Consider the following 9,885-nt stretch of genomic DNA (forward strand, 5'->3'; position numbering starts at 1 on the left):
AAAAAAACAACCCAAATGTGGAGATGACCTTCAGCTGAACTGCTGAGTTCAGTAAAGCTACCCAGGGGTCATCTGCATGGTCCCTGCTGTTCGAAGCTTGATGTTACTCAGTTAGAAATGCTGAGACAATTACCTTAGAGCAGTTGATATGGGCCGCTGGTCTTGGAGTTAGTTTCTGAAGAGGTGAACCTTGGCTCTGCTGTGTGGGTGAGGCACTGCACATGGTAGCAGCTTTGTGGTGATCCCTAACTATGACAGAGACTGACAGAGAGACAAGCATGTCAGAGTCCTCTTTGAGAACACACTCTCAATCACCTAAAACCTCTAGCCAGAAGTTCTTTTATTGTTGAGTACAGTTTTGGCTATCCTGGGTTTTTTGTTATTCCAAATGAATTTACAAATTGCTCTTTCTAACTCTATGAAGAATTGAGTTGGGATTTTGATGGGGATTGTATTGAATCTGTAGATTGCTTTTGGCAAGATGGCCATTTTTACTATATTAATCCTGCTAATCCATGACCATGGGAGGTCTTTCCATCTTCTGAGATCTTCTTCAATTTCTTTCTTCAGAGGCTTGAGGTTCTTGTCATACAGATCTTTCACTTGCTTGGTTAGAGTCACACTGAAGTATTTTATGTTATTTGCGACTATGGTGAAGGGTGTCATTTTCCTAATTTCTTTCTCAGTCTGTTTATCCTTTGAGTAGAGGAAGGCTACTGATTTGTTTGAGTTAATTTTATATCAGTCCACTTTGCTGAAGTTGTTTATCAGGCTTAGTAGTTCTCTGGTGGAATTTTGGGGTCACTTAAGTATACTATCATACCATCTGCAAATAGTGATATTTTGACTTCTTCCTTTCCCATTTGTATCGCTTTGACCTCTCTTTGTTGTCTGATTGCTCTGGCTAGGACTTTGAGAGCGACATTGAATAGATAGGAAGAGAGTGGGAAGCCTTGTCCAGTCCCCGATTTTAGTGGGATTGCTTCAAGTTTCTCTCCACTTAGTTTGATGTTGGCTACTGGTTTGCTGTATATGGCTTTTACTATGTTTAGGTATGGGCCTTGAATTCCTGATCTTTCCAAGACTTTTAACATGAAGAGGTGCTTATATAGTGGATTATGTTGATGGATTTCCATATATTGAACCATCCCTGCATCCCTGGGATGAAGCCTACTTGATCATGATGGATGATCATTTTGATGTGTTCTCGGATTCGGTTTGCAATATTTTATCGAGTAATTTTGCATCAATATTCATAAGCAAAATTAATCTGAAGTTCTCTTTCTTTCTTGGGTCTTTGTGTGGTTTAGTATAAGTGTAAAGAACTTCTGAGGGAATCACCATCCCTGACCTCAAGCTGTATTACAGAGCAATAGTGATAAAAACTGTATGGTATTGGTATAGAGACAGGCAGGTAGATCAATGGAATAGAATTAGAGACCTAGAAATGAACCCACACACCTATGGCCACTTGATCTTTGACAAAGGAGCTAAAACCATCCAGTGGAAAAAAGCATTTTCAACAAATGGTGCAGGTTCAACTGGAGGTCAGCATGTAGAAGAATGCAAATCGATCCATTCTTTTTGCCCTGTACAAAGCTCAAGTCCAAGTGGATCAAGGACCTCCACATAAAACCAATACACTTAAACTAGTAGAAGTGAAAGTGGGGAAGAGCCTGAAGCACATGGGCACAGGGGAAAGTTTCCTGAATGGAACACCAATGACTTATGCTCTAAGATAAAGAATTGACAAATGGGACCTCATAAAACTGCAAAGCTTCTGTAAGGCAAAGGACATTGTTGTTAGGACAAAACAGCAACCAACAGAATGGGAAAAGATCTTTACCAATCCTACATCTGATAGAGGGCTAATATCCAAAATATACAAAAAACTCAAGAAGTTAGACTCCAGAGAGCCAAATAACCCTATTAAAAATGGAGGTCAGAGCTAAGCAAGGAATTCTCAGCTGAGGAATATCAAATGGCTAAGAAGCACCTAAAGAAATGTTCAATATCCTTAGTCATCAGGGAAATGCAAATCAAAACAACCCTGAGATTCCACTTCATACCAGTCAGAATGGCTAAGATAAAAAATTCAGGTGCTGGTGAGGATGTGGAGAAAGAGGAACCCTTTTCCATTGTTGGTGGGACTGCAAACCGGTACAACCACTCTGGAAATCAGTCTGGAGGTTCCTCAGAAAATTGGACATAGGACTAAACAAGGACCCAGCTTTACCACTCCTGGGAATACACCCAAAAGATGCTCTAACATATAACAAGGACACATGCTCCACTATGTTCATAGCAGCCTTATTTATAATAACCAGAAGCTGGAAAGAACCCAGACGCCCTTCAACAGAGGAATGGATACAGAAAATGTGGTACATCTACACAGTGGAGTACTATCAAAAACAATGACTTCATGAAATTCATAGGCAAATGGTTGGAACTAGAAAACATCATCCTGAGTGAGGTAACCCAATCACAAAAAAACACACATGGTATGCACTCCCTGATAAGTGAATATTAGCCCCAAAGCCAGAATTACCCAAGATACAATCCACAGACCCCATGAAGCTCAAGAAGGACAACCAAAGTGCGGATGCTTCAGTCCTTCTTACAAGGGGGAACAAAAATATTCACAGGAAGATCTATGGAGACACAATTTGGAGCAGAGACTGAAGGAATGGCCTGCGCCACCCGGGGATCCAGCCCATATGCAGCCACCCAATCCAGATAATATTGCTGATGCCAAGAAGTGCATGCTGTCAGGAGCCTGATATAGCTGTCTGCTGCAAGGCTCTGCCAGAGCCTGGCAAATACAGAGGTGGATGCTTGCAGCCAACCATTGAACTGGAAAGGGGTCCCCATTGGAGGAGTTAGAGAAAGGACCGAAGGAGCTCATGAGGTTTACAACCCCATAAGAACAATAATATCAATCAACCAGATATTTAGTTCCCAGGGACTAAACCACTATCCAAAGAGTACACACGGACAGACCCACGGCTCCAGCTGCATATGTAGCAGAGGATGGCCTTGTTGGCCACCAATGGGAGGAGAGGCCTTTTGTTTTGCCAAGGCTCAATGCCCCAGTGTAGGGGAATGTCAGGGTGGGGAGGCAGGAAGGAGTGGGTGGGTGGGTGGGTGGGGAAAATCTTCATAGTAGCAGGGGAAGGGGTGTGTGGGATCGGTGTTTATGGCAGGGAAACTGGGAAAGGGGATAACATTTGAAATGTAAATAAAAAATCCATTAAAAAATTAAAAAAATAAAAGCCTCTAGCCAGGCCTTCTCTCTTAAAGCTTCTTCTGTTTCCCAGTAGTTCCACTCTGAGGATCGAACCTTTAACACATGTGTGTTTAGGGGACATCTATTGGTGAAACTAAGGCGAGACCTATGCTAAACCCTTTACATAGTAACACATGCGATCCTCTTAGCAACTTTGATATCTTGTCTTCTTTTCTACCACCCACTTTACAGATGGAGAAGTAGAGGCATAGTGATTATTCCTACTTTGTGTCCTGTGCTAGGTAGCCCCAAAGGTCATTCATTTAAATATGTGCTGAGTGCTAACCATGTGTCAGTTAAAGACACAACCATAAAGATGGTTATGCTCTTCTTTCATAGATCTCACGTAATAAGAAGGAAGGAAGAAAAGACAATGCAAGGAACCCTTAAGCTCATATGTGTCTGGGGGACAAGTCATGACAGATTTCACTGTGAGGGGAGTGACGCTAGGGCTGAGTCAGGGCAATGAGGCCAAGGACGAGAAGGGCACACAGTGGGGTGAGGGCACATAGTGGGGTGAGGGCACACAGTGGGGTGAGGGCACACAGTGGGGTGAGGGCACACAGTGGGGTGAGGGCACACAGTGGGGTGAGGGCACACAGTGGGGTGACTGCTGTTACTCCTCATGAGGGGTGGGCTGATCTGACATAGCTGAGGAGGCAGCATGTTGACTGGGACCCGGAGAGCGACTTAGGGGTCTCCATGGAGAAACACTGGGGACTATGGGGGACAAGACAGTCTCACCCAGGAGGACATATGCAAAAGCCACATGGTTCAGAGAAAAGGAGCTATGTTTGTAGGAACTGGGAGAAGACTGGCATGGAGCCATCAGCCAAGTCACTGTACATCAAAGTGTGGAAGGAGGGAGCCAATAAGAGAGTTATGAGAGAGCACGTGGGTCTTTGTGTCAAGAGACTGTGGCAGAGGATTTGATGAGGCAGTGTGGGTGAAGGAGAGCCATGCCACCATGCATTTTCCTGTTACACCGAAACATGGCGTGTATCCTCCCGCCATTTCCTAGTGTGGCAGGATAAACATTTGGACCTATCCTTTCGTATTTCCTTCTTCGGGTTCTGGTGTGTGTGTGTGTGTGTGTGTGTGTGTGTGTGTGTGTGTGTGTGTGTGTGTGTGTGTGTGTGTTCTGTTTAATCAGAACTTTGCAGCTTTTTTCCCAGACACTGGGCCATGGGTGAATAAGGTTGGATACCATTCAACATTAGCTCTCTGTTTCTTATACTTATCTTTCCCGTTAGCTCTCTGTTGATTTCTTATATTTATCTTTCTCTTTTACCCAAGCAATGTATAATTATCGTGGAATACAGGTAAATGAAATAAGCATTATTAAATGCCAAATATCCCACTGTGCAGAAATCAGCATTAGCATAATGTTAGTGTACACAAACCCTTCTCTACTCCCCTTTATTCTCCCCTCCCCTTAGAATTTATGTAATTTATCACCAGGCAAGGGGAGAGAACTGTAATGGTAGGTGGACTGACTAAGGAAGTTGTTAGTGCTTCCTCATTTTTATAGTTTTCGAAATTTAGTAAGAGATTTTGGCTTTAAAATTACCAACACAGATTCACTTTTAAAGAATTTATATGTCAAGAAGAAAAGAATTGTATCTTAGTCTTAGAAAATGTATAGTCTGTGATGCATATATTATGTGTCTATCACTGTAATATATAAAAAGTCTATACATTTTCTCTATATTTTAGAAACAGGGTTTCTCTTATACTTTTGGTTTCGAGCCTAGCTTTTAACGGCTGAGCCATCTCTCTGGCCAGAAACAGGGTTTCTCTACAGAACCCTGGCTGTCCTGGAACTCACTATGTAGACCAGGCCAGCCTTGAACTCACAGAGATCACCTGCATCTGCTTACCAAAGTGCTGAGATGAAACATGTATGTCATTGTGTACTTACTGTTTTTAACTTCAAGACTACATTATGTAATTGCCTGATTAAATTGTTTCTACAGACTTTATGTTTGCCTACACAGAGGAATGTGCACCACATGTGTGCCTGGTGACATCAGTGCTGACATCAGGGACCAGAAGAGAGCATCTGATACCATGGAAACGGAGTTCTGGAGGGTTGCAAGCCACCATGCGGGTGCTTCGAGTCCAACCCTGGCCGTCTGAACGACCAGGCAGTGCTGCTGAGCCATGAGTCTAGTGCCCTAAATTAAAGAATATTTGACTCTTGTTTAAAGATAGCATTGGTGCCAAGCTCTTTAGGAAAAGTTGAAAGTTTTGAGGACCCTGGTTCAGTTGGCAGCCAGACTTCTGCCTGCGCTGGGGTTGGAGAGTCATTTTCCTCTCCTATGCATTCTTCTAAGAGGTTAAAAATAGCTCCAAGTCATTTAAAAACATCGAACAACTTAACAAGTGCAGGGAACACGGTAGACACTCAAATGGGTGCTATTTTCTCTTATTTCCGTTCTCTCTTCTGAACCCAGGAACACAAAAGCTTCCTTATTTGTTTTCGCAAATTTGACAAAGAACTTCTGTACCCTCCAGTTCCCCTTCCTACCTCGTCCACAACATTACCACGCTACCAGCTTTATTAAAAACTAAAATTCCCTGCTCCTAGAGATGTCGCAGGTGTGGCTGCCTTCCGGTGTGCGTCAGTAGGTGGCAAGGAGGAGAGAGGCTATGTTTATACTAAGTGCTCTGACCTATGAACACCTGAACAGTTAGTAGCCTAACATTTCCTGGGGGGGAAACCGAACTTGAGACAAACACCAGTCCTGCACCAAGGAACTCAGACAGGGGAGCTTAGAGTAGTTAGTGATGCTACCTAGTACCATGGTGGGGCCCTGGTCTGTGCTGCCATGGTGGGAGGGCAGAACATCTGGGTTCCTGAAGCAGCAGGGCTCTGTTACTATGGAAACAGGGAAAAAGACATCCCTGGTCTGGTCTGCTCCCTGGGACTTGTTGGTCTGAGGGCTAGAGCTGATTTCTTCCTTAGCCCTCCCATTTGTCTTCAGAGCAGTGGTGCAAACCAGGGACAGATATCCTCCTTCCCCTCCCCCTACCACCTGTGGCAGGTGGGAGACTTGGCACTCTGGTCAAGAGAGCAGGAGAGCTGACCCTGCCTCTCAACAGCTGTAGCACTTGGGAGAGCTGGCCCGGTTCCTGGACAGCACAGAAGAACTGAGCCTGGATGTGTAGGTTGTAGGGGCACTAGCCTCCAGGGCATGAGTGTAGGACAGCCGGCTCTGCTTCTTGTCTGCCTGGGCAGCAGGGTAGAGCTGGCCCTGGTAGTGACTGTTGCTGGTGAACCAGCCCTCAGGGCATGAGACTGGGAAAGGTGTCGGGCTAACCAGCTCAGATACCTCTCAGGGCTACATCCAGGCCTTTGAATTGATCCACCCCGAATCTATCCCATCTATGAATTGTTGGAGTGCATGAAGGAACTGGCCCTACAGACCCAAAACTACAGGATCTCCATGATGCAGGGCAAAAACAGGGTTTCCGAGAGGTGTCCCAGTGAGGATCCAGTATTGACAGAGTAGCAGAATCCAGAGGCCTCGAACCAGACTAAGTCATTGCAATGAACATTTGCAAGCAAAGAAGTGTGGTCAAAGGGTAGACCGTGGGACACACTGTGACACACTACAGCACCCACAATGAATTTTTTCTCTTTTGTGGGGGGAGGTTGCAAGGTTGCAGGTGGGTAAGGGAGGAGAGAAAGATGAGTGGGACTGGGGTGCATGATGTGAGATTCACAGAGAACCAATAAAAGTTATAAGAAAAAACCTAAACTTACTTGCTTAGATAAATTAATTCCCCTTAATTATAATTAGGTATTCATTATCTCTTAGCAAGCCCTCACCCAGAAATATTTAAACCTGACTTGTGTTGGGAATGGTACTCGGTCTGTTAGAGACAAAGATGGCCAGCCACAAGAACTAAGTGACCACCATCACTTGGCAAATGATCTCTGAAGTGATAGCCCTTTCCCAGCGCTGCAGGCTTAGCACAGAACATCGCACGCCCAGCAGAAGTCACAAAACTTTCATTTTCCTTAGACTCCGTCGTGCTTAACTGGCTTCTTCCTTCTGAATGCAGAGAGCTGAGGTTGCATTTGCTGCAAGAGAGCTAAGACAACATTATGATGTGTCTCAGTCTTGTGCCCTTGGATGAAACAAACAAACAAACAACAATCCCCCACAAGTATAACCCTCAAGGCTGAAGAAAGGCTGTTTTGCATTCCGCATTCCTCATTTCAAACATCTTTTTATTTATCAGAGGGAAAAAATCTCATTTTTATTATTTAATTTTATTCTTATTTTTAAAAAAGTATGTGTGTATATGTGTGTGTATGTGTGTGTATGTGTGTGTATGTATGTGTGTATGTGTTTGTGTGTATGTGTGTGTGTATGTATGTGTGCGTATGTGTTTGTGTGTATGTGTGTGTATGTATGTGTGTGTATGTCTTTGTGTGTGTGTATGTGTGTATGTGTGTGTGTTTATGTGTGTGTATGTGTGTGTGTTTATGTGTGTATATGTGTGTATGTGTGTTTATGTGTGTGTATGTATGTGTGTTTGTGTGTATGTATGTGTGTGTATGTATGTGTGTGTATGTATGTGTGTGTATGTGTGTGTTTGTGTGTATGTGTGTGTGTATGTATGTGTGTTTGTGTGTATGTATGTGTGTGTGTATGTATGTGTGTGTTTGTGTGTATGTGTGTGTGTATGTATGTGTGTGTATGTGTGTGTATGTGTGTGTGTGTGTTTGTGTGTGTATGTATGTGTGTGTATGTGTTTGTGTGTGTATATGCATGTGTGTGTGTGTGTGTGTGTGTGTGTGTGGTGTATGCACGGTTCCTGTGGGAGTATGTACAGATGTATGGCTTTGGTGACCAAAGTGCTGTCCTTCCTCCGTTACTCACCGTCTTCTCCTTATGGCAGTGTCTCTTCCTGAAATCCAAGCTCATGGACTTAGCTAGCCTGATGGCCAGTGAACTTCAAGGGTCTGCCTCCCTCTACTCTTCCACCTGGTGCTTGTGCACAAATGGCCACCACACCAGGCTTTTTACATGGATGCTGGAAATCAACTCAGGGCTTTTTGTTGGCCCATCGGCCACTTTATTGATTAAGTCAACTTCTCAACCCAATAATGTTATTTTTAAAACATTCTATTCAGAGGCAGTGTCTGATCTGGTTTATTCTACTTCCCAAGCACCCCCCTTCCTGATGTCATTTAATGCCCTGTCCTTAGTCTTAGTAGAAGCTCCTAGCAAGCTGAGGACAAAGTGAAGAAATGGCCCTGACAGCCTAATGAACCAGATTGCAGCTTTTATCCACCGGGAAGCAATTGTATGCAGATGAGAAAATATTGAACATTTCTGACAGTAATTTAATGTTATCCATTTAAAAGTCATCTGACGATTTTAAAAATGGAAAATTTTGTTTCTCATCCCCATCAACAGATATTAAACTTTCCACAATTCCTTATGGCTATGTCAGTCTTGATGCTCGTAATGCCTTTTTAGAATAAAACTCGGCAGAAAAAAAACCCCATAGTAATCAGGAGGTTTGGAAGAAACAAAATTACTTTTTTTATTACAAGCGAATAACATCTTAAATCATTAAAATGTTTCTCCATCCAACCCACAAGTTTCAGCTGGCGGCTAAACCCTGACTGCACAAGTGTTTCCTAGCCTGGTAGTTTAATGCTGGAAAGAGTGTTGGAGCCATCCCTTCTATTTCTGAAGGAATTTGCCCAAAGTTCCACAGCCAGATGTGATAGGCTGAATCTATGACAGTTAGATCCTACCTCCTGCGCTAAGCTGTTCTCTGAGAGCCAGATGACTGGTGACTTCCTCAAGTTACCCTCTGACATTCATTCAGTATTGTGAGAGAAATCCCTGATGAAAGGGAGTGCGCTGTGCATGTCGGGACCTGAGCAGGTGTGATGCACCCTGCCTCCAGGTCCTAAGCCTCCATATAGGGTTGGGGCAGACAGATACAAAGTAAACCTTAATGGTCTGGTCTGCTTTTCAATACAGTTTAGAGGACAGGGACTGAAGCTGCACTGTTATCAGGAGGTAAAGAGGCAAGAGCTCCATCCTGAATGTAACAATTTAACAACTCCATGATTTTCCTCCATCCTAACTTGCCCATGTGAGATGTCCTTTGTGTCAATTCTCTGAAAGTTAGGAGGCACTGGCTTCTTGGAACCTAATTCTAAGCAGACGACTAAGGAGGAAGCAAGGTTTCTTACTTGGCTATTAACTGGCTGCGCCTATATTTACATTATGGTTCAGAGACCATAAAACAAAAATGGTCAAGAGTGTGAATGTGAAGCCATGGCTGACAGACAAAGGGAGCAGTTCTCCGACCTGCTTCAGAAAGCATCCCAGACAGCAGAACAGTGGGAGAGCAGAGTGCAGAGCAATCAAAACTAGTCACAACGTGGCACCACAGAGGGAATCTTACGATAGGAAATTATATTATAGTGGCTCCCCATAACTGCCCCATCAGCCAAATGAGGCCTGGCCTCAGTTACATAGCAGGAATTTCACGCCAGGGGAAATTGTCCATAGAATGGCTGGCTCTAACCAAGCAGAGAACTCTTTCAAAGTGCAGACCAC

General features: G+C 43.8%; 1 non-coding gene across 1 annotated transcript; it reads left to right on the top strand.

Annotated features, from left to right (window-relative positions):
- The first annotated feature begins 5,865 nt into the window (after positions 1-5,865).
- Positions 5,866-5,995, top strand: LOC120094503 (small nucleolar RNA SNORA17). The gene has a single exon (XR_005488808.1). It is a non-coding gene; the product is annotated as a small nucleolar RNA SNORA17 (small nucleolar RNA).
- Positions 5,996-9,885: the final 3,890 nt, after the last annotated feature.

Source organism: Rattus norvegicus, chromosome 8 (genome assembly GCF_036323735.1).
Source record: "Rattus norvegicus strain BN/NHsdMcwi chromosome 8, GRCr8, whole genome shotgun sequence".
In the NCBI taxonomy this organism is placed as follows: domain Eukaryota; kingdom Metazoa; phylum Chordata; class Mammalia; order Rodentia; family Muridae; genus Rattus; species Rattus norvegicus.